This window comes from Hyperoodon ampullatus (assembly GCF_949752795.1).
Source record: "Hyperoodon ampullatus genome assembly, chromosome: 14".
NCBI classification, from domain to species: Eukaryota; Metazoa; Chordata; class Mammalia; order Artiodactyla; family Ziphiidae; genus Hyperoodon; species Hyperoodon ampullatus.
The window spans coordinates 36,212,598-36,236,706 of NC_136927.1; positions in this window are offsets into that span (position 1 = coordinate 36,212,598).

Here is a 24,109-nt window from a genome sequence, read left to right on the forward strand (position 1 = left end):
AACTAAGATTATTTGACAAAAATATCAAAGGAATGACCCTCATGGTTTATTTAATCTATTGCTTACAGTTTAGTTGCCTCTCCTATTTGGCTGCAATAAACAAAGCTTTCTCCAGATTTAGAATAATGTCCTTGGGCTAGGTAGCCAGGAGTGGATTTATTGAGCCAAGAAGAATGCCATGCTTAAGTTTCTGATGCCCAGTGTCAAATTGTTTTCCAAAAGGGTCAGACACACACTGCCCCCCACTTCCCACTGCACCCAGGATGCCCCATCTACCTCCACCCTGGCCAAAGCCAGCATTATCATTGTTAAAATCCTTCCTTGGTGCAAATGTAGCTGTTTGTTGTTTTAATTTGCATTTCTTTGATTACTATGTAGGCTGATCATTTCCCCATGTGCTTCGCTCATTGCATTTCATCTTTTTTGAGTTGTCTGTTCAAACCCCTTTGCTTGTTTTTCTACCCAGTTTCAGGACATGGATTATTGATTTGCTTGAGTTCTTTGAAAAAGAAAGATATTAGCCCTTTCCCCTCATACATTAAAGGCTTGATTCTTTGCATTTTCCGACCCCTGCATTGAATCGTGTCCCTTTCATAATTCCTTATTCCTCTTTTACATGTTCACACCCCATTTTGCATTTCTCTTTCCACTGGGTTTTAGGGTTTTTTTCACAGTTAATTATTGATTATACACTTAGAGAAAGCCTCTAAAGGTTTCCCATCTCATTCAGAGTAGAAGATACATTTTTCAGAATCATCTGCAAGGCCCTCCGTGATCTGTCTCCACACCCTCCCCCCCCACCATATTACCTTTCTGACCTTAGTTCCTACTCTTCTGCCCTTGGATCTCTCTGCTCCAGACTTTCTGGCTTCTCTGCTGAACTGCAAACACCCAGCCACAGCCCCACCTCAGGACCTTTACACAAGCTTTTTCCTCTGCCTGGAAGGCTCTTTCCCCAGGTATCTGCATGACTCCCTCCCTCCCTTCCTGCAGGCCTTTACTCAAATATAATCTCAATGAGTCCTTCCCTGGCCACCTTACCTAAAATTTCAGTCCCTGTGGTAGACCCCCTGCAAAGATGTCCACATCCCAATCCCTGGGACCTGCAAATATGTTACCTTATCTGGCAAGAGGGAGGTTGCAGATGTTGCAGATCTTTTTCAGTTATGGATTTTGAGATGAGGAGGTGGGCCCAATCGAATGCCAAGGGCCCTTATAAGAAGAAGGCAGAAGGGTCAGAGTCAGAGAAGGAGATATGACAACACAGCAGACGCTGAAGTGATGCAGGGCCAGGAACCGAGGAACTCGGGAAGCTTTTAGAAGCTGGATGAGGCAAGGAAATTAATTCTCCCCTACAGCCTCCAGAAGGAATGCAGCCCTACAGACCTGCTTAGACTTCTGACATCCAAAACTGTAAGATAATAAACATGGATTGTTTTAAGCCACTACAGTTATAGTACCTGTTGCAACAGCCATAAGAAACCAATACGCCCCCCATACCTTCCACCCACCTCCTGCTTTCTCTGTTTCTTTTTGTCATTCATCACTGTCCAAGTTCCTATAATTTTATAGATTCTTTTTTATTTTTGCCTCCCTTAAGAGAATATAAACACCATGGGGACAGGCATTGTCTGTTTTGCTCACTGTTGCATCCCCAGCACCTGGAACAGTGCCTGGCATGCATCAATAAACCTTTGCTGAATGAATGGACGCAGGAATGGGAAGGAAGGAAGCTTTCTTCGCAGGTCAAACAGAAACTCTTGTTCAGCTTAAGTTGCTGGAAGGTCATTGTAAGGCCAACTGGCCCGAGGCAGGGGAACACAATCAGATTCACAGGTTGCATCAGACCGAAACTCTCCGGACCACCCAGTTCCAGGAACTGACCTGGGGACCTTCCACCCGGCCCAGCCTTCGCGCCTTTCGAGGGGCGGGACTAGCGGTCCCAAGACTGATGTAACTGGCACCAGATATTGCCAGGATACCCAAAGAGACCACCAAATAAGGAATACCCTGCGCCCTCCCAGATTCACCTCACCCCTTTCCCTTCTTCCCCTATAAAATCTTGCCCAACCCTCGCCCAGGTGCGACTTCTCTGGCCCCTTTCTCTCGGACCAGTGAACCTCGCCCGGGAGCGCCCCCTAATAAAGCTCACTTGAAGCTTTCCTCTGTTTCGCAATGCCGTTTGTTAAGATCCGACCTTACAGTCATTACATCCAAAGGGCCATTCTGGGTAGAACAAGGTCTTGAAGAAGCTACCAGGCACTGGAAGAACATGAGTCTGATATTCTAGAGAACTCCCGAGGTCACTCCATCCTCCACCCTTCAAACAGGGGCACTCAGCACACCTGCGCGCTCAAGCGGAGGACAAAAGCCTGCACTCCAGACTCAGACTGGGTTCATAGTCTAGGCTCAGTGTTGCCCAGTAGAATTACATTTCAAACCTGTTATGTCATTTTGAATTTTCTAGTAGACACCGTTTAAAAGTTTTGTTAAGGGAATTCCCTGGCAGTCCAGTGGTTAGGACTCTGCACTTTCACTGCTGAGGGTATGGGAACTAAGATCCTGCAAGCCGCTGGCACGGCCCAAAAAAAAAAAAAGAAGTTAAAAGGTGAAATTGGGGCGGAGGGAAGGGATAAATTAGGAGTTTGGGATTAACAGACACACACTACTGTATATATAAAATAGATCAACAACAAGGACCTACTATATATAGCACAGGGAACTATATATTCAGTATCTTATAATAACCTATAAGAGAAAAGAATCTGAAAAAGAATATATATATATATATATATATATACAAAAAACTGAGTCACTTTGCTGTACACCTGAAACTAACACAACATTGTAAATCAACTATACTTCAATTTTTTTTAAAGGTGAAATTTTAATAATGTGTTTTATTTGGCTTAATATATCCAAGACATTTAATTTTCAGCATGTAATCAATTTTTTAAAAATATTAATGAGATATTACACTTTTTTTTCTATATACTAAGTCTTTGAACCCCTGCGCATATTTTATGGCAGTTTCAGTTTGGACATTAAATTTTTAACAGTTTAAGTGAAACAATCCCACTGAAACAATCAAATTGTTTTCACAGAAAAATATACTGCTTCAGTTTTTTAATTAAATGTCAATTAGTAAAAGTTAAATACAATTTAGAATTCACTCCCTTCCGGGCTCCGGGCACGTTTGCAGAGCTCAGCAGCCACATGCGGCCAGTGGCCCCCGTTTTGGACATCGTGACCCCACAGCACAAACCCTTGTAGGCGATGTGATCTCGCCCACATTGTTGAAGCTCTCTGAACCTCCTTCCACCACGTACAGAACAGGCGATGATAACAGTAGCTATTTTGTGGGCTAAATGAAGTCATGGGTGAAAAGTAACTGGTCCACAGTAAACGCTTTATAAATTGTAGCTATTGTTACTCCAGGGTAATTTCTTGTCTTTCCTCGGGAGAAGCTCCTGGTTAGAAAGTAGACTGAACTGACATTTAGGGAACACTTACTGTGTACCAGCCCTAAGCTGCAGATGATGCATCTCAAACTTCCCAGCAAACCTTCATGATTGGAGTTGTCGCCTCCACCCCGCCCATGCCCAATCTGCTCTCCCAGTCGGCTGGATGAAGCCGGCCTCCCTGCTGTCTGGTGGGGCGGCTGCCTAACAGAAACGGGGGCGGGGGGCGGCGGGGGGAATAGAGCCGAGCATTTCAGTTCCCTTCAAAGACGGCTGCCTGGGAGGCTGTCTGCTGGCCTTCCTGCTCTTTTTCCCTCTGCCCCTCCCTCCCCCCTTTCCTTTCTCTCTCCCTCTCTCCCTCCCCCTTTGCCCAGAGATCCTGGAGCTGCTTCCCCAATCTGATTAGACCGCCCCTTGTCTCAGCGATTTTTCAACACGGTGTTTTTCTCCCCACAGGGAACGGGGGATGGCAGATCATGACTCAAACCCACTCTTAAAGGGGGAGGGCCCTCCCAGCCCCTCCCTGTCTAGACTCAAGCTTCCTGAGACATGAATAATTAGAGATACCAAGGAGAGCCATGGAACTCCCAGAAAAATCCAGCTGGTTTCTTCAGCACCCAAGGTGTTCTTGCAGAAGGTGGCGGCAGAGCTCCTGCCTCACCCAAAAATCGTGTCGGAAAGAGCTTGGATGTTGGAGTCTGAAAGACTGGGTTCCCCCCTCTTAACCTCGTGGCCTTGACCAAGTTGTTTGATTGCTCTGAGTCCAGTTTCTTCCTCTGTAGAATACAGCGACCCCCTCCTGAGAGGTCACTGTAAGAATTAATGGATGCATCCTCAGACCCACGCCTGGCATATAGGACGCACTCAATCAGCGGTGACTATTATCACTCGTCTGTCGACTCCTTGAGAGCAATAACCGTGGCTGGGAATATCCCATTCACAGCTCCATCCCCAATACCAAAGCAGCATAGTAAGTGGTGTACAAGTATTGTATATATAAAAATATGTATTTTAATGTAATGATATTGAACTCCCTCCAGACCAGTGAAAACGTGCATGTTACTTTCTGAGTACCAGTGCCGGGATGAAGGTGAGGCAAATGAGGTGCAAAATTTAAGGGGGCACCAGAAAACCGAGTCATCAAGATAAATAATATTTTGCTGCAATATCCTAAAAAATCAAAAGGAATGCAAAAATATCCGTGAAGAACAAACACCCTAAGTTTTAAAGACAGACAAGGCCAGTATTACCAGTTTTTCCCTTTGTCTCCAGCTTCTGGCACTGCCAGGCATGGTTTAAGAGTTTTTCAAATATTAACTCATTCTATCCTTATAATAACCCTGTGAAGTATACACTTCAAATACTAATCATTCGGGTTTCCCTGGTGGCACAGTGGTTGAGAATCCGCCTGCCGATGCAGGGGACACGGGTTCATGCCCCGGTCCAGGAGGATCCCACATGCCGCGGAGTGGCTGAGCCCGTGGGCCATGGCCGCTGGGCCTGCGCGTCCGGAGCCTGTGCTCCGCGGCGGGAGGGGCCACAGCGGTGAGAGGCCCGCGTACCGCAAAAAAAACCACACCTAATTATTCAGTCCTTATGATAACCCCATGAGGTAACTACTATAGTTCAGATGAGGAAAAGGGGGCCCAGAGAAGTGATGAATTTGCCCCAGGTGGTTCAGCTCCTAAGTGGCAGAGCTGGGACTTGAACCCAGGCACTATGAACTGAGAGACCCAGTTCCCACCCCATCCCGTTCCTGTCTATGACACAGCTCTGCCCACTGGGGCTTATATCATGAGATCAGGTAGTCTGGCCACAGCTTTGGTGGTTGAGCAGGGCCCTTGTCCTGTCATTCGAATCACAGACACGTACCATGTCTGCAGGCTGGGCTCTGCAGACACAGAAATAACTGTACAAAACAGTGCAGTCCTTACAAGGGCGGGTCCCTTGCACCACGAGTGCAGGGCTCATGCCAACTGCTCTTCAGGGCCTGAATAAGGACTCCATGAGGCTGGAAGACGGCATGACTAACTTGACTTTAGCCAGGAGGCCGCGTGAAATGCAGAGGCACTTCCTGCCTCCCATCCTGTGACAACTGATGCACCTTTGAGAGAAGAGTAAGCTCTTGTCAGCTGGACAATACAAAGCAGCCATGTCCCCCTTTGACACACACACAGAAACTCGGCTCAAAGTGATTTTTACCAAAGGCACGTAACTCAAGGAATAAAGGCCACTCGGTGTTCACTTTTGGTTCTTCGTGGGTTAGCAGATGGCCCTAAACTCTCCCCTCAGGATCCTTCATGAGCAGCATGAGATGATGGTGACGAGCATGTCAGACACTCAGCACTTTCTAAGCCAGGTGACCTTGGGCAAGGCACATAGTCCCCAGCCTCAGTTTCTTCATCAATAAATGGGGATAGTGATGCCGATCCCACAGTTGTGGGGATTAAACATAATAAATGTATATAAAGTACCCAGTACAGCGCCACACATGTAGAAAGCACTCAGTAAGTGGTAACTACTGTCATTATTTTCAAAAACGGGTTGCAATGTTCACTGCCAAATGTAACCTACGTTTACAAAACAATGCAGCACCTCAGTCCTTGATGAGAAACAATCCGTTAAATGGCCTGTTTGAGGCAATGAAGCGTAAATTCTTTGAAAAACTAAAGCGCGAAGACATCGTGGGACTTCCCTGGCCATCCAGTAGTTAGGACTCCGCGCTTCCACCGCAAGGGGAATGGGTTTGATCCCTGGTGGAGGAACTAAGATCCCACATGCCACGATGAGGCCAAAAAAAAAAAAAAAAATTAAATCGCAAAGACATCATTACCTGAAAAGTCAGAAAAGCTCATTAATTCCACCCCCAGGGATTCTGTTTACATTGGTCTGGAGGGTCTCGGCATCATTACTTTGTAAAGTCTTCCCAGGTAACTCCATGGGCAGCCAGGGGTGAGAACCACCAAGAAAGGGGGAGGGAAGGGGTTCTGGTGGGAGGGGGCGTGGCTGGCAGTGATCTGGTAGTAGATCCAAGGATGTTCACTGTTCTCATTCACAATACCTTCACTTTTTATGTGCTTTCTATATAAATACTATATTTCATAGTCTTGAGTTTTTATTACGGAGAATTAAAAACATACACTAAGCAAACAAATGCATATAATGCATCTTCCTGTGCCACCACTCAGGTCCCCAAATCAGTGACCATGGCCAGTCCTGCCCCATCCCACTCCCAGGCTCTGCCTCCGCCAGTATTTTGAAACAAATACCAGACATGAAATCATTTTGTCTGTAAGTATTTCCCTGTGTAACTCTAAAAGAGCTCTTTTTTGAATACAGTCACACTACTATTATCACATCTAACAAATCCATAGTTCCTTATTGTCTTCAAATAGCCAATAAGTATACAAATTGTCTCATGAATGTCATACTTTTTTTTTAACTTTTTTTCAGGATTTAAAGAAGGTCTGCACCTAGGTTATGGGCTGGTTCACCTTCCAGGTCTCATATCTCAGTGCTTCTCACACTTTAACATGCACATGAATTTCCTGGGGATCTTGTTAAAATGCAGATTCTAACCAAGTAGGTTTGGGGCAGGGCCTGAGATTCTCCATTTCTGACATAGTCTCAGCAGGTGATACTGATGCTGCTGGTCTGTGGACCCTCCTTAAGTAGCAAAGTTCTATTTCATAATATAAGGAAATATTTTTTAAAGTCATGTTGACATCTTTGGGCTGACAGTGATTTGGCAGGCAAATCACCACTGGCTGGGAAGGGCCGTCACCTTCCCCTGAAGTGTAACTGACAATCACACCTGCTGTGGGCGTTTAAATGCCAAAGGCAACACCTGAGCTTCTAGAATTGGTACCTGACACACTGACCATCCAGAGGTTCATCCTGGCAGGGTCTGGCCCTCCTGAAACCAGAGGCCACCTTGTTACAGTCCTCGGAAGCTCTGGAAGTACACTGATTTGTTCAGTTTCTGGCAGGCATGCAGAAACGCAAGCTACAGAAATAAGGCAGTTACCTTTTCTTGCAGTTATAGGTTTAATTTAAAAGCCGTGTGCTGCCAGATTCCAAGCACCCTCCACTGATCTGCGAGACCTATTGATTGCTTAGCTCTCCCCGCAAGACACAGTGGCGAGAAGACTTTATCTTCCTTTAATCAGACCTGCTTCCCTCAGATCCAGTTCTGACAGGGCTGCTGGCTTCTCCTCACCTGCTTGCATTGCCCAGTGCTCAGCCAGCCCTGAGTACAGTGGGCGGCACCAGCATCAGCCACAACAACAAGCTGGGAGGTCTGTGCCCCAGGGAACTGCTGGCATCATCAGCATCACCATGGCCAACGTGTATCGAGCCTGCACCACGTGCCAGGCACTATGTCAAGTACTACTTCAAATGCATTCTCCCCTCTGATACATTAATGTAATTAATCGTTCTCTGTGTTATGATTCCCTGATTACGTAATCATGTCGCCTGCACCAGGCATTTGTTCTCTGTCATATCGCCTGTTCGGTTTTCGTCACAGCACTTATTATTACCTGAAACCATATATATTTCTTTGCCTACCTGATCATTGTCTCTGCCCCTGGATGGTAAATTCCGTAAGGGCAGGGATTTTGCCTCTCTCGTTCAGTATAGAGTCCCCAGCACCTAAAACAGTCTGAGCACATAAAAAGTTCTCAATAAGTGTTGAGAAGGTTCATCCATGTTGTCACATATTGCAAATTTTCCTTTTTTATAAGGCTGAAGAGTAGTCCCACTGTATGTACTGTATACCACATTTTCTTTATCCACTCATGTTGATGGACACTTAGGTTGTTTATCTTGGCTATTGAGGATAATGCTACAATGATCACGAGAGTACAAATCTCCTTCAAAATCTTGATTTTTGATTATTTTGAATAGATACCCAAAGATAGGATTGCTGGATCATATACTGGTTCTATTTTTAATTTTTTGAAGAACCTCCACACTGCTGTTTTCCACATCAGGTGTACTGTTTTGCATTCTTACCAATAATGTGCAAGGTTCCAATTTCTGCACGTCCTTTTCAAGATTTCTTATCTTGTCAAGAGGGTAGATCTCCTGTTAAATGTTCTTACCACAATAAAGTAAAATTTTAAATAAATAAATGTGTGTTGAATTTGGTTTATCATGTTTATTCCTCCTGGCAGCCCTATGAGCTCACTAGTCTTATACCCATTTTACAGGTGAGGAAACCGAGGTGCAGGTAGGAAAAGCAATTCACACAAATGTCCTGCACAGGAAGGTATAGAACTGGGGTTGAAACCCGAGTCTATCTAACTCCAGCAAGGGCTCTTAACCTGGGGTCCATGAGCATGTAACCCGGAGTCAGTGAACTTGGATGGGAAAAAGACATTACCTCTTATTAATTTTCTAGACATCTAACTGAAATGTTACATTTCCTTCCATTATGAATGTCAGCAACAAAACTGCAGTAGTGTCTGCAGCCCCCGTGACTTTGTCACCAATTGGAATCAAAGATATTTTCATGTCTCATTAAGTTTGTTGCAAATATCTTAGAACATCATTTACACTCATTACCTGCTTAAAATTACAATCATAATAATGCAGCTGACCCACCACCAGATCTTATGTGGTGCGTTAAAGAAGCACAATTTGGCTTTGTAATAGTTTGTTAACTGTATTTCAATGTAATTGTTTGCCTGAGATAAGCCAGATAAATACTGCATGTCCACCTATACACTTATAGCTTATACGCGGAATCTTAAAAAAAAAACAAAACGTCAAACTCATAGAAACAGAGAGTAGAAAAGTGGCTTCCAGGGGCTGGGTGTGGGGGAAACAGGGAGAGGTTGGGGAGAGGGTATAACTTTCAGTTATAGGATGAATAAGTTCTGAGGATCTAATGTATAACATGGTAACTATGGTTGATAACATGATATTATAAAATTGAAATGTGCTAAGAAGTAGAACTTAAATGTTCTCACCAAAAAAAAAAAGGTAAACATGTAAGGTGATGGTTAATTAACTTGATGGTAGGAATCCTTTCACAATGTATATGTATACTGTGTATCGAATCATCACATTGTACGTGTAAAATTTTACATTTTGTCAATTAAGCCTCAATAAAGTTGAATATATATATACTCTCTATATATACTATATATGTATATATAGTATATATAGAGAGTATATATATATATATATATATATATATATATATATGGTTGCCTTTGTAATCCTATGGATTCTATATTAAAAGCATTACTCTAAGCTGGAGCCCAGGCACAAAAAAGATAAGAACCTGGCTCTGGAGCCTGTGCTCTGACCACCTGGGTGAGCGTTAGAAGGAACCCTGCCCAGTACTGCAGTTCTCCTCCCTTCAAGGATGGGGACACCAAGGCCCAGAGTGGGAAAGTGACCAGGTAGACACGCAGGGAGGTAGAGTCTGGGTCTCAACTAGAATCCAGGTTTTCCCATTCCCAGTCCAGCACCTCTGCAGCGATCCCACACTGCCACCTAAGGACGCAAAGCATTTCAAACCTGCGGCAGCCCAGCAGGCTGTGGGCTGGAGCCAAGGGATGAGCCACCCAGAGGCCGTTGAACAGTGGATGAGGACTCCGGTTCACAGTGCTGCAGTGACTTGTATTCACTCATTCATGCCAAACAGTCATTATTCACTTGCACACTGCCCTGCCAGTGAGGATGCAAATGAGGTCAGCCACCTTGAAAAGCAACTGGGCAGTGCCTAGTAAAAACGGGGCTGTGCATCCCATTTAACAGTGATTCCACCACCTCCACCCACAGTGTACACCCCAGAACAGTGGGTCTCAACCCTGGATGCACACTCAAACCACCTGAAGCTTCTAAAACCACTGTTGCTTACCTCTAGATCAGTCAATTGAAATCTTTTTAAGATTTCAGAAAATCTTAAAATCTTGAGAAATGAATTAAGAATCTTTGGGGGTGGGGCATTGGTGTGATTGTAAACTTGCAGGTGATTTTATCTGCAGCCAAGTTGAGAACCGCTGGCCTCAGGAATCTCTGAATGTAGGCATGAGAAGGCCCATATGGTAAGTTCACTGGAGTGCCCTTTGCAGTAGCAAGGAAGTAGACACAACACAAATGTCCATCAACACAGGAATAGCTTGACAAACGAAATGATGAAACATTATACAGAAGCTAAGAGAAATTAACTTGATCCACATGTATTAGCAAGGGTTGATCAGAAACACATTGTTAGGTGAAAAAATATCAAGCTGCAAAATATACAATATAGCATGGTATATTTTTGGGTTTTTTAAACAATACTAAAGATGCATACAGATGTATGTGAAAGTATTTTAAGGTCCTTAAGGATACATACTATGTTCCTATCAGTGAGAGGTGGGAATTAAGGATGGGTGCTAAAGGGACTTTAGTTTTGTATTCTTTTTTAAGGAGGAGAACGTACTTATATTTTACCCAAGCAATTTTAATTGATTCTAAAAATTAGTATATTTTAAAATATTCCAGTGTCTTCTATGTATTGTACTACATGTGGGAGAAATGAACCTGAATAGGAGACTTCACAGCAGATAGTCCAGAGAAGAAAGACCAAGCAGTTAGAAGACAGGGGTTTCATCCTGCTATAGGCGAAGGGCTATGGAGGATGGGAGGAGGTGCTCCTAAATGTCCTGGTTAGCACCTGCTGCATAACAAATCATCCCAACAGTCGGTAGCATAAAATAGCCATTTTATTATGCTCATGATCTCTTTGGGTCAGGAATTCAGATAGGGTAACAGTGAGGATGTTCCATGATGTCTGGAGTTCCAGCTGAGAAATCTAAAGGGTTGGAGGGTGACTAGGTGGCCATCTGGAATCATCTGGAGGCAGCCTCACTCACATGTGGTGATTGATGCTGGTTGGCTGCCAGAACCTCCACTGGGCTACTGTCCAGAACACCTACAGGGAGGGCATCTCCATGAAGTCTCTCCATATGGGCTAATTTGGGCTTCCTCACAGGGTGGGATTGGGCTCCAAGAAAAGATAGAAGTGTGTGGTGATTTTATGCTCTAGCCTCAGAAGTCACATAGCATCACTTCTGCTGCACTCTCTGGATGGAAGCAGTCACAAAGGTATGCCCAAATTCAAGGGGACAGGACATAAGTCCCAGCCCTCAATAGGAGGAGTGTCAAGGTCACACTGTAAGAAGAGCACGTCGGATGAGAGACATTATTGCCACCATCTTTGGAAGATGCAATCTGATACACTAACCTATCCCTTGGAGCGAAGGGATGGTGGTGTCAGACAGGGCTTCCTGGACAAAATGATACCCAAGCTGATGTTTAAAGGACAACTAGGAGTTGGCCTTCAAAAGGGCAAGATCATTTCGTGCCAAGGAAACAAGGTCAAAGCCCTAGTGTAAAAAATTAGGGCATGGGCACATAGCATATTTAGGAAGCTAGTCATGAGTTGGGCTGGAGGAAGTGGTGAAAGATGAGTCTGGGAAGTGGGCAGGGGCCAGACAGTGTGGGATCTCTTAGGCCACATTAAGGATTTTGGTCTTGATGCTTAAGGCAATGGGGGCCACCTCTTGGGTGGGTGATGAAGGAGGGGAGTAAGAGAGGAAGCAGTGAGGCCAGCAAGGCAGCCACTGTGGTCACAAGGCGAGAGGTGACAGTGGCGGTGGAGGTGGAGAGAAGTGGACAGAGCCAACAAGTGGACAGAACTTTGGAGGCAAAATTGATGGATTTGGTGATGGATTCTATGTGAGGAGTAAAGAGTTCAAGAATATGTCCCTTCCATGAGGCAGCTTCTAGCTCTGTGGGGCCCATGCCTGGTGGGCTAATCCCAGGTCTGCATCTCTCCACATTTTCCCTGGTCCAGCACCTTTTGGATCAAGAAAACTCTGGCTAAAGAAGGAGCCTTCCATTAAGAAGATCCTGAGGTTCAGCATATCTCAGATCAAAGACCAAAATTATCCTCTTGGGGGAATTCCCTGGTGGTCCTGTGGTTAGGACTCAGCACTTTCAAGGACTCAGCACTTTCACTGCCATGGCCCCGGGTGCAATCTCTGGTCAGGAACTAAGATGTCATGTGGTGCGGCCAAAAAAAAAAAAAAAAAGACTAAAATGATCCTCTTGGCTCACCACATCCAAGTCCCTTGTGTCCCAAAACTCATTATCCTACCATGGCACCCAGTGACAATTAGTGGGAAATTGTAGAGACAGCTCCTGATTGGATGTAATTCCTTGACCTGGAGCATCATGAATCAATTACTCTGAGTAACTCAACTTTAATGCCCTGACACTCCACCCTCTATGAAGGCACCTCCTCCTTTGCACACATTCTCTTTCTTCCCAATGAATGAATTGTGAGCTCCTTGTTTATAGGGACCAGGATGTTTTCATTAGTGATGAAAGAAGCAGGTCTGCTTGCCCCCTTAGCAGTGAGTCACAGGTGACTGTGGACAGGGATGGGATAGGGTTGAGACTAAGGGTCCCAGCTCCCACCCCAGGTATGGGTCCCAGACTCTGCCCAAGGAGTGGAGTGTCCTGCCCTGGGTCCTGCGGACCTGCAAAGCCAGATGCCCTCAGAACATCAGCCATACTAGAGACACTGCTTCAGCCCACAGCTCCAAGGCATGAACCCTCAGCCACGATTCCCTCATTCAAGAACAAACGCTGAGGGCCTGCTCCATGCCACACACCGTTCCAGAATCCCTCACCCTGAGGGAGCCTAATTCATGTGGAAAGAGATATGCAAGAAACAAAAATACATAGTATGGGGGAATTCCCTGGCAGTCCGGTGGTTAGGACTCGGTGCTTTCACTGCCGGGGCCTGGGTTCAATCCCTGGTCGGCCAACTAAGATCCTGCAAGCCATGCAGCGCAGCAAGAAAGAAAAAAAAAAGAAAAAACAACATAGTATGAAGATGGTGAGATGACGTCCTGTGGGGAAAATTTTCGATGAAGAAGTGGACAGGGATTCCCAGGAGGCAGGGAGGAGAAGGAACGCTGCAAATTTAAACAGTGTCTTCAGGGACTGTCTTGTTGAGAAGGTGACTTCTGGGAAAACCTGAGGAAGCAAGGGAGGAAGGCACGAAGACGTGGGGTGGGGAGCGATCCAGGCAGAGGAGAGGGCACAGCATGTGTAAGTGTCCTCGGGCAGGAGGGGCCTGGCGTGTTGGAGCAGCACCGGGGGCCAGGGCAGCTGGGGAAGGAGCAGGGAAGGGACAGTAATAGCTGGTGAGGGCAGAGAGGAGCTGGGGAGCCAGCGGACAGGGGGCCTTTCAGGCCACTGGGAAGATACGGCTTTGACTCTGAAGGAGATGGAAAGTCATTGGTGGTTTAAAAGATCACTCTAGTTGCTGCTGCTGCAGCTGATGGCGATGATGATGGTTGTAATGGATCTTCTTGTTGTCGTGTTGGCGTTTTGGTTTTCTTTTCTTTATGTTTCGTCCAGCATCTAATCTCTTCCTCTTATACACTAGTGGCTCCCATGGGAGGGCCCCATTTTGAATAGCTTTGGGCTCTGACCTGCTTCAACTGAATCTCAAAACCTTTTTCTGGAGAATATCACACTTACATGGTGACTTCCAGCCACACTCTGCAGATCGCTGCTTCCTTTGCAAATTCTGCATTCATCTCTATTTTTACTTTTTTTTTTAAGTTGAAAGATTGTATCTTGTTGATGTTTTGATCTCCATGTTTTTATTTTATTTTTTTAATAAATTTATTTTATTTATTTATTTATTTTCGACTGCATTGGGTCTTTGTTGCTGTGCATGGGCTTTTAGTTGCAGCAAGTGGGGGCTACTATTCGTTGCAGTGTGCAGGCTTCTCATTGCGGTGGCTTCTCTTGTTGCAGAACACGGGCTCTAGGCACACAGGCTTCAGTAGTTGTGGCACGTAGGCTCAGTAGTGGCGCACGGGTTTAGTTGCTCCGCGGCATGTGGGATCTTCCCGGACCAGGGATTGAACCCCTGTCCCTTGCATTGGCAGGCAGATTCTTAACCACTGCGCCACCAGGGAAGTTGCTCATCTCTATTTTTAAAAGAAAAACCTTATCACCTTCTGGTTTCCCGCTGAAATAGGAATTTTCTGGTACTTTCCAACTTCTAACCAAAATCTGGAACTTCCTGTGGTCCCAGCTGGGCGCCACTTCCCTTCTGCCACTTACCCCTTTGCTCCTTAGCCAGTGGGTGCCCTGACCTGGGCCCCTCTCATTGTCAGCTCCTCCCTCCTCCAGTCTTAGACCTGCATCCCAAATTAGGGGTGTCCCCTGCCACTTCCCAACCCTAAAGTCCAAGGCCTGCATCCCAAATTAGGGGTGTCCCCTGTCACTTCCTGATCCCAAAACCCCGTGGGATCCAGCACCAGATGCAGCCCCACCGAACAAGCTCCTCTCCCTAGGCCCATCCCCTCCACACACACCTTCTTCTAGAATAGGTGTGTGGGCCTGGATGATTCAGTACTGAAAAGAACCCAGAACCAGGCCAGACACACCCAGGTTCAAATCTCAGCTCTGATCCAATTAGCTGTGTGGCCTCAGGCTAGTCGCCTCACCTCTCTGACCCTGTCTTTTCAAACCACTAGTCTGCATTCACAGCTGGGTCTCCTATTTGATATTCCATTAGGCCATGAAAGACCTCCTCAGTGCCCCAAGTCAGACCACAAAATTCCTGGATCTCCTAGATTTCAGGTGGGGAGAAACAGAAAGATACCTGTTTCACTCTGCCTTGTTGAAAGAGGGTTCCTAACAGGCTCCGGTGCCTACAGGCAGGGTCCCTTAACACAAGATATCAGTCAATTAACTGAGAAGGAGTGAAGAAAACGATATTTTCACTGGGATGCTTTGTCCACAAGCCAGCCTGCCTCAGAGGCCTCTAAAGAAGAAAGTACCTTTGCCTGAGGCCTTAGACCTCCACAAAGGCACCTAATCCAGCCCAGGTGGAGACAGGAAGCCATCCACAGGAGGCCAGGAGCTGGCCAAGCAGAGGGAGAAGGGGCACGCAGGCAAGCCAGTGCCAGGGCCTGGAGGTCAGAGGGCACTCGCCTCCTAAGAGACGGACCCATTCCCAAGTCTGCAGATAACTGCTAATCAGGATGACGGACTCCTGAATCTGGACCCCACCCTGGCCTCTCCCCTGGATGCCAGACCCCGGCCTGTGGATGTTTAACCTGGCATCACAAACTTAAAGCAGTAAAGCCAACTCTTGTTTTTCTCCCCCATGCTGTTCTTTCTCCCCCATTTTCCCACTTTCTCAAGCCAAACATCTGACTTCAGAGCCCGTGCATTTAATCGCCCCATGTGAGTTCCCAGGGGGCTTGCTGCCAGCTGGCACCCCAGCTTCAGAGAATCCCCAGTCCTCCAGAGATGAGGCTGGGATAGTGGATGGAGAAGGGCATGGTACACCTGGGGCCAACCACCCAAGGGAGGAAGAGAGAGGGTGTGGGCAAAGCATGAGCAACAGGAGGACTGAGGGCGCTGGGCATCTGAAATGTGATCCCTCCTAGGACGCCTCCCAGAAGCCTCCTTAGACTCAGCTAAACTCACAGAGGCCTAGTGTGAATCGTCTCAATGAATTTTTGTGATTGTTAGTCTTGTTAAAAAAAATTATTTTTTTAAACAGAGGATGTGACGCGCTACAGGTCAGAGGCATCCCAGAAACAGAGCCTTCGGGGCAGGAAAGCCAGGGGTCAGCAGAAATCCTAGAGAGGCCTTGGGATCCCTCAGAAATGGGATAGAGGTAGAAGCAGAAGAAGAGACATTTGGCGAAATTTTATCACAATCACAAACAGATAACATCTCAGATAACACCTAGTTTACATTAAGAAGTGAAGGGGCAGGACACTGTAACAATAGAAACAGGGTAGTTAATATTAGAAATGCTAGTAATAGGGGAACTACAGACAGGCCCAAGTGCTTTTCAATCAACAAAAAGATAAAAGCAAGCTTGACACTAAATAAAAGGTAGTACCAGTTATTCTCATGTGTGTGTGTGTGTGTGATATATATTAGTGTGTATATACATGTAAATACATGTGTATGTATATATGTATGTGAATATCAGCATATTATGTACCTCTGCATGTATGATATGTATCAGTGTGTGTATATATACCGGCATATGTACATATATATCAGCATATGTGATATATATTAGTAGAGAAACATCTCCAACTTTTTTCCTTAGAAACTTTTTTTTTTTTTGGCCGCACCATGAGGCTTGCGGGATCTTAGTTCCCAGACCAGGGATCAAACCTGGGCCCCAGCAGTGAAAGCGCCAAGTCCTAACCATTGGACCGCCAGGGAATTCCCAGAAACATTTTTTTAAATTGAAATATAGCTAATTTACAATGTTGTGTTAACTTCTGCTGTACAGCAAAGTGATTCAGTTTTACATATATATTCTTTATATTCTTTTCCATTATGGTTCCCTGTGCTGTACAGTAGGACCTTGCTGTTTATCCACTCTCTATATAATAGTTAACATCTGCTAACCCCAAACTCCCACTCCATCCCTCCACCACCTCCCCTCCCCCTTGGCAGCCACAAGGCTGTTCTCTATGTCTGTGAGTCTGTCCTTAGAAACATTTTTTCACTGAAACCTGGAATAGATACAAATCATCAAATTCAAACTTCTGAGATTCATGAGGTTTCCTCACCAGTCTAGGGGATTCCTTCAAGTTCAAGGCTTTTTTTTTTTTTTTTTTTACTTGCTTTATTGCAACATTTGCTTTATTCCTGTGGTCTGGAACAGAACCCACAATATCTCCAAGTATGCCCATACTTTTTTTCTTTTTTAATATTTGAATTTTATTTTATTTATTTTTTTATACAGCAGGTTCTTATTAGTTATCTATTTTATACATATTAGTGTATATATGTCAATCCCAATCCCCCAATTCATCACACCACCCAAGCTCAAGGCTTAACCAGACTTTGCAGAAGGGGTGGACTAGACAGTGCTTCCCCCTGACACAGAGAGGACATTGAGTCCACACTTGGATGACCACAGGGCTCAGCAATGTTTTCAGTTCCTGTGAAGGGGGGTGGAGCAGAGGGAAAGGGAAGAAGCACAGACTGGGTACCAGCACTTAAACCTTACCAGTTTATTATCCCATTTTGCAGATGAGGAAACAAGCCCAGAAGGGTATGCTACATAATGGCTGTTGAAAAAAAAAAAAAAAAAGATGGCTCTAAGATAGGTGCAAGCTCAATGAGGACAAGGACTGCCTGTGTCTGTCTTGTTCACTGCAGCATCTCCAGAGCCTAGCACAGGTGGTCAAAAACATTTGTTGGATGGACAGATGGACGGATTGGGTGCACCCGTCTTCCAAACCTCAAACCAACTCTCTGTTGCCTCAAAGCCAGTGGGTGTCACTTTCCTTCCTCCCCTCTCCTGCAACCTCCTCTCCCCCATGGCTAGTACATGCTCTACCCCAGCCTCTCACTCACCCCCTCTCCAGGCTGGTCTTGGGATGTTTCAGGACATTTGTGGTCATGTGCTGCCACCTACAGGGAGTCTTTGGTACTGCAGAGAGGAGCCGTGTTTGACTCAGGTCTCACATTATGCAGAAAGAGAAACAAGCATGAAAACACATTTGGCAAGGACCTGGTAAAGGCCACGGTAAAATGGGGGATGGTTTAGGTTTAGAATCTTCTTTCAAAAGAGGAAAACACTGTGCTCATTCATGTACACTGAGCCCAGGGATGTTAGGTTAGGTAGAGCAGGAGAGGGCAGGGGGAGGGAACAATGAGGTGCAGGAAGGAGCTTCTGTCTAGAAGTCGCTTATTCCACTCCAAAACAGCCCTGCGACGTGTGTGGCCAGTTAGCATTATTACTTTTAATAAGAAAAGGGGATCTGTAAAGGCAATTTGGAAAGTCCCAGAACAAAAGAGCTTAATAAACAGGCCTTAGAAAACAGGAACCAGGACTGCTCAGAAGATCCCAGCCAGAGGGACCCAGGAACTCTCTCAAGGGTTCCAACCCCTGACGCGGAAGTGTCTCTACACAAGAGGCAAATCCCTGCAGTGGAGTCTGTCCGGGCAGCCTGATTATGTGGCCACCTCGGAGCTGGCGTCCAGGATTGGCAGGCCCAGAACTGCAAAGTGCCAGATAAAAGTCATCACCCCAAGGAAGGGATGCTGAACTTGAAAGCAACAGCTGTCCCCATTTCACAGGTGAGGAAACTGAGTCTCAGCTTTGATATCTGGTGCTGTTGGTTGGGTCTTTGTATGTTGCAAGGAAGAGCAACATTCTCAGGTTTCATTACAAGATTGAGAAAACCAAAGTCTTAGCCACCCAATAAGCCTCCCAGAGGCTGGAACAGCTTTGGGTTAGAGCAGTAGCTCTAGTCAGCTGTCAGCAGCTCTGTAACTCAGGGGCACCCCAGCTCGGCACTCTGCACTCCACCGTCATGGTGACTCAGCATCTCTGGGTCTTGGCCTGTCCCTCTGCTGTCCCCACTCTCCTCTCTGTCTCATTTCTGCTGACTCACAGTTCCTGTTCATTCATGGCTCCTACTCACCCATCACTTAGGTTGACTCAAAGCCTTCTACTTAGAACTTTCCTTCTGCGTGTCTCTCTGCTTCTGCCCCTGATGCTGACACTAATCCTTTCTCCATGTCTCAGATTCAGATTCTGCAGAAGAAAGCATCTGAATTGTTCAGTTGGCCCCCATTATCCCTATGAGTTGGATTTCTCACACTGGGCCACATCACAATCCTCTGACCAGCCTAGATGCTGCCTGTCCGTAGCGGGGTTCCACTCCTGTCCAAACAGCTGTATCCTGGGTCCTAAGGGCAAAGTGGGTAACTCAGAGCAAAGAACCCCTCTGAAGTGGCTGTGGATGTGGAGGGTACGCAGATGTAACAGGCTCCTCTACAAGCCAGCTTGTACATGACAGGACCAGGGTTTGAGCCCAGGTTTTCTGGTTCCAAGTCCTTCCCAACTAAGTACACAGGCTGTCCTGCTCCCTGGGATTAAGAAATAATAATAAGGGAATTCCCTGGTGGCCTAATGGTTAGGACTCTGTGCTTTCACTGTCGTGGTCTGGGTTCGATCCTGCAAGCCATGAAGCATGGCAAAAATAAATAAATAAATAAAAGAAAGAATAATAACTAACACTGACTAAGCACCGTATGCCAAGCACCATTCTAGCTTTCCACTGAATATCTCAATCCTGACTGCAATCCCTCTTTAATTGTGTCCATTTCACAGAAAAGAAAACTCATCTATAAAGACTAAATAACAGGCTCAAAGTTATACTCCCAGTAAGTGGCAAAAAGTGATCTGAACCCAGGCCTGTTTGAGTTTATAAAGGAGAAGGAAAAGGAATACAAAGAGAGACCTTTGCTGGTAGAAACCTATAATTGCCTAGATTTGCACCTTCTGATATGGAACCACTAACCAAATGTGCTATTGAGCACTTGATATGTGCCTAATCCAAAGTGATGTGCTGTGACTGTAAAACAAACACCAGATTTCAAGGATTTGTTAACAAAAAAAGAATTAAAATATCTCATTAATAATGTCTTACATTGAATGAGAATAATGTTTACCTTTTGGGAGAGTTAATAACTGCTAGTGGACATCAACTCCATTATCAATAATACCAGCTTCAGGGGTGGTAGTAATGCCTACATAATAACATTGTGTAATATATACTTATCAAGCTCTATACTTAATTCCTATCTGTTTTATTTCAATAAATACTCTCATGAAAAAATAATAATGTTTTACATTGACTGCAGTTTTAAATGATACTATTTTGTATATTTTGAGTTAAATAAAATATATTAGTAAAATTAACTTTACCTATTTCTTTTTACTTTTTTTTTTTTTTTTTTTTTTTTTTTTTTGTGGTACGCGGGCCTCTCACTGTTGTGGCCTCTCCCGTTGCGGAGCACAGGCTCCGGACGCGCAGGCTCAGCAGCCATGGCTCACGGGCCCAGCCGCTCCGCGGCATATGGGATCCTCCCAGACCGGGGCACGAACCCGTATCCCCTGCATCGGCAGGCGGACTCTCAACCACTGCGCCACCAGGGAGGCCCTCTTTTTACTTTTTAAAAGCAGCTTTGTTGACAAGTAACTCACATGCCACACAACTCATTCAAAGTCTGCAACTCACTGGTTTTTAGTATATTCACAAAGCTCTGCAACCATCACCACCATCAACTGTAGAACATTTTCACCACTCCAAAAACAAACCTTGGACCCATTAGCAGTCACCCCCCACACCCCATTTCCTTCTTCTCTCAGCCCTTGGCAGCCACTAGTCTACTTTCTCTCTGTATGGATTTGCCTATTCTGGACATTTCAGAGAAGTGGAATCATACAGTGTAAGGTCTTTTGTGTCTGGCTCCCTTCACTCAGCATGTTTTCAAGGTTTATCCATTTTATAGCATGTGTCAGTACTTCATTTAATTTTATTGTCAAATAATATTCCATTGTATGGATATGCCACATTTTGTTTATCCATTCATCAGTTAGTGAACACTTGAATTGTTGCCACATTTTGGCAATAAGTAAAGCTGCTATGAACATCCATGTGCAAGATTTTATGGAGACAAAATGTTTCCATTTCTCTTGATCCTTTTACTTTTCTAAATGGGTTTATCAGATAATTTTAAACTACACATGGCTGACATTATATGTCTGTTGGAAAGCACAGGCCTAGATCTTTCACCCTGGTTCAGATAAATTGTTAAAATACACAGCCACCACAGGAGACCCTGTTGGCTAACTCTGACATCAGTCCCCTCCCCATCAAAGCTAGGTGGTTCCCAGCTTGACAATGGGCCAGCAAACTGTGGAGGCAGTTTCCATCAGTCTGGAGCCTGCCAAGCAATCCCAATTCCAGAGACCCAACAATAACTCGGTCAATTCTGCAAGCTCAACATGACCAACAAGGCCCTTGAGGTGGCAGATAATGGGCATCCTTCCATTATGGAATGCTGGTTGTCTAACAAATAGGATACTCCCGAGGGACTTCACCTATGAAAACTAATCAGGCTCTCTGTTTCATCTGCACCAATTTCCCCATGAAACACCAAGAGTGGCTGGCCTGAATTTCTGGGTGGCCTGGATTCCTTGGTGCCCAGTTAAAAATAACTACAGCTACAACAATTTGTTAATGGACACACAATACAAAAAGAGGTAAACTGCGACATCAAAAACATAAAAGGGAAAGAGTAAAAGGGTAGAGTTTTTGTTTTCCATCAAAGTTATTATCAGCTTTAGGGACTTCCCTGGCAGTCCAGTGGTTAAGACTCCGTGCCCCCACTGCAGTGGGCGCAGGTTCGATCCCTGGTCAGGAAACTAAAATCCCACATGCCTTGTGACACGGCCAAAAAAAAAGTTATTATCAGCTTTAAAAGTTATTATCAGCTTTAAATAGACAGCTGTAAGTATAAGATCGTTATGTAAGCCTTATGGTAATCACAAAAAAAATAACCTATAGTAGATACACAAAAGAAAAAGAGAAAGGAATCAAAGCATACCACTATGCTAAAATCATCAATTCACAAAGGAAGACAGCAGGAGAGGAAGAAAGAAACAACAGAACTACAAAACAACTAGAAAACAATTAACAAGATGGCAAAAGTAAGTCCTTACCTATCAATAATTACTTTAAATGTAAATGGATTAGGTTATCCAATCAAAAGGAATAGAGTGGCTAAATGGATAATTTAAAAAAAAAAACAAGATCAATGTATGCGGCCTACAAGAGATCTACTTCAGCCTTAAGGACACACAAAGCTGAAAGTAAAGAGATGGAGAAAGATATTCTATATGCATAGAAGCTAAAAGAGAGCAGGGGTAGCTATACTTATATCAGACAAAATAGATTTTAAGTAAAAACTGTAACAAGAGACAATGAAGGTCATTGTATAATGATAAAGGGGTCAATTCATCAAGAGGATGTAACATTGTAAATATATATGCACCAACACTGAAGCACCTAAATATATTTCTTTTTCTTTTTTTTTCCTTTCTGGCTGTGTTGGGTCTTCATGCTGCATGCAGGCTTCTCATTGCAATGGCTTCTCGTTTGGGAGCACAGACTCTGGGAGTGCAGGCTTCAGCAGCTGCAGCACGCGAGCTCAATAGTTGCGGCGCGTGGGCCCTAGCACACAGGCTCAGTAGTCGTGGCATACAGGCTTAGTTGCTCCGCGGCATGTGGGATCTTCCTGGACCAGGGTTGAACCCATGTCCCCTGCACTGGCAGGCAGATTCTTAACCACTGTACCACGAGGGAAGTCCCAAAGCACCTAAATATATTAAGCAAATATTAACATATCTGAAGGTAGAAATAGACAGTAATGCAATAAGAGTAGGGGACTTCAATACTCCCCTTTCAACAATGGATAGATCATACAGACAGAAAATGAAAAGGAAATATTGGACTTGAACTACACTTTACACACCAAATGGACCTAGCAGACATCTATAATACATTCCATCCAACAGTAGCAGAATACACATTATTCTCTAGTGCACATAAAACATTCTCCAGGATAGATCAAATGTTAGATCACAAAACAAGTCTTAACAAATTTAAGTTGCTGAAATCAAATCAAGTATATTTTCCAACCACACATGGAATGAAACTGGAAATCAGTAAAATGGGAAAGCTGGAAAATTCACGAATATTGGAATTGGAAATTGGAAATTAAACAACACTCCTAAACAATCAATGGGCCAAATAAACCAAAAGGAAAATGACAGAAACCTCCAAACAAATGAAAATGAAAACACAACATATCAAAATGTATGGGATGCAGCAAAAGCAATTCTAATTAAATGCCTACATTAAGAAAAAAGAATAACCTTAAATAAACAGTCTAACTTTACACCTCAAGAAACTAGGAAAGGAAGAACAAACTAAGCCCACAGTTAGCAGAAAGAAGGAAATAAAAAGATCAGAGCAGAGGTAAATGATATAGAGATTATAAAAACAACAGAAAAAACCAATGAAACTAAGAGTTGGTTTTTTGAAAAGATAAACAAGTTTAACAAACTTTTACCTAAGAGAGGAGTGGGGGAGAAAAGACTCAAATAATAAAATCAGAAATGAAAGAAAAGACATTACAACTGATACCACAGAAATATAAAGGATCAAAGTAGTCTTATGAACATTTATGTGCCAAAAAATTACATAACCTGGAAGAAATGGATAAATTCCAAAAAACATACAACCTACCAAGACTGAATCATGAAGAAATAGAAAATCTGATCATATGTGTAACTATTAAGGAGGTTAATCAGTAATCAAAAATATCCCAAGAAAGAAAAGACCAGGAACAGGCCTCAACAGGGAATTCTTATCATATGATCCAACAGTCCCACTCCTGGGCACATATCCAGAGAAAACTATAATTCAAAAAGATACATGCACCTCTATGTTCACAGCAGCACTATTCACAATAGGCAAGACATGGAAAAATCTAAATGTCCATCAACAGATGAATGGATAAAGATGTGGTACATATATACAATGGCATACTACTCAACCATAAAAAAGAACAAAATAATGTCATTTTCAGCAACATGGATGCAACTAGAGATTATCATAGTAAGTAACATACTTAGTAAGAGAAAGACAAATACCATATGATATCATTTATATGTGGAATCTAAAATATTACAAAATGAATCTATCTATGAA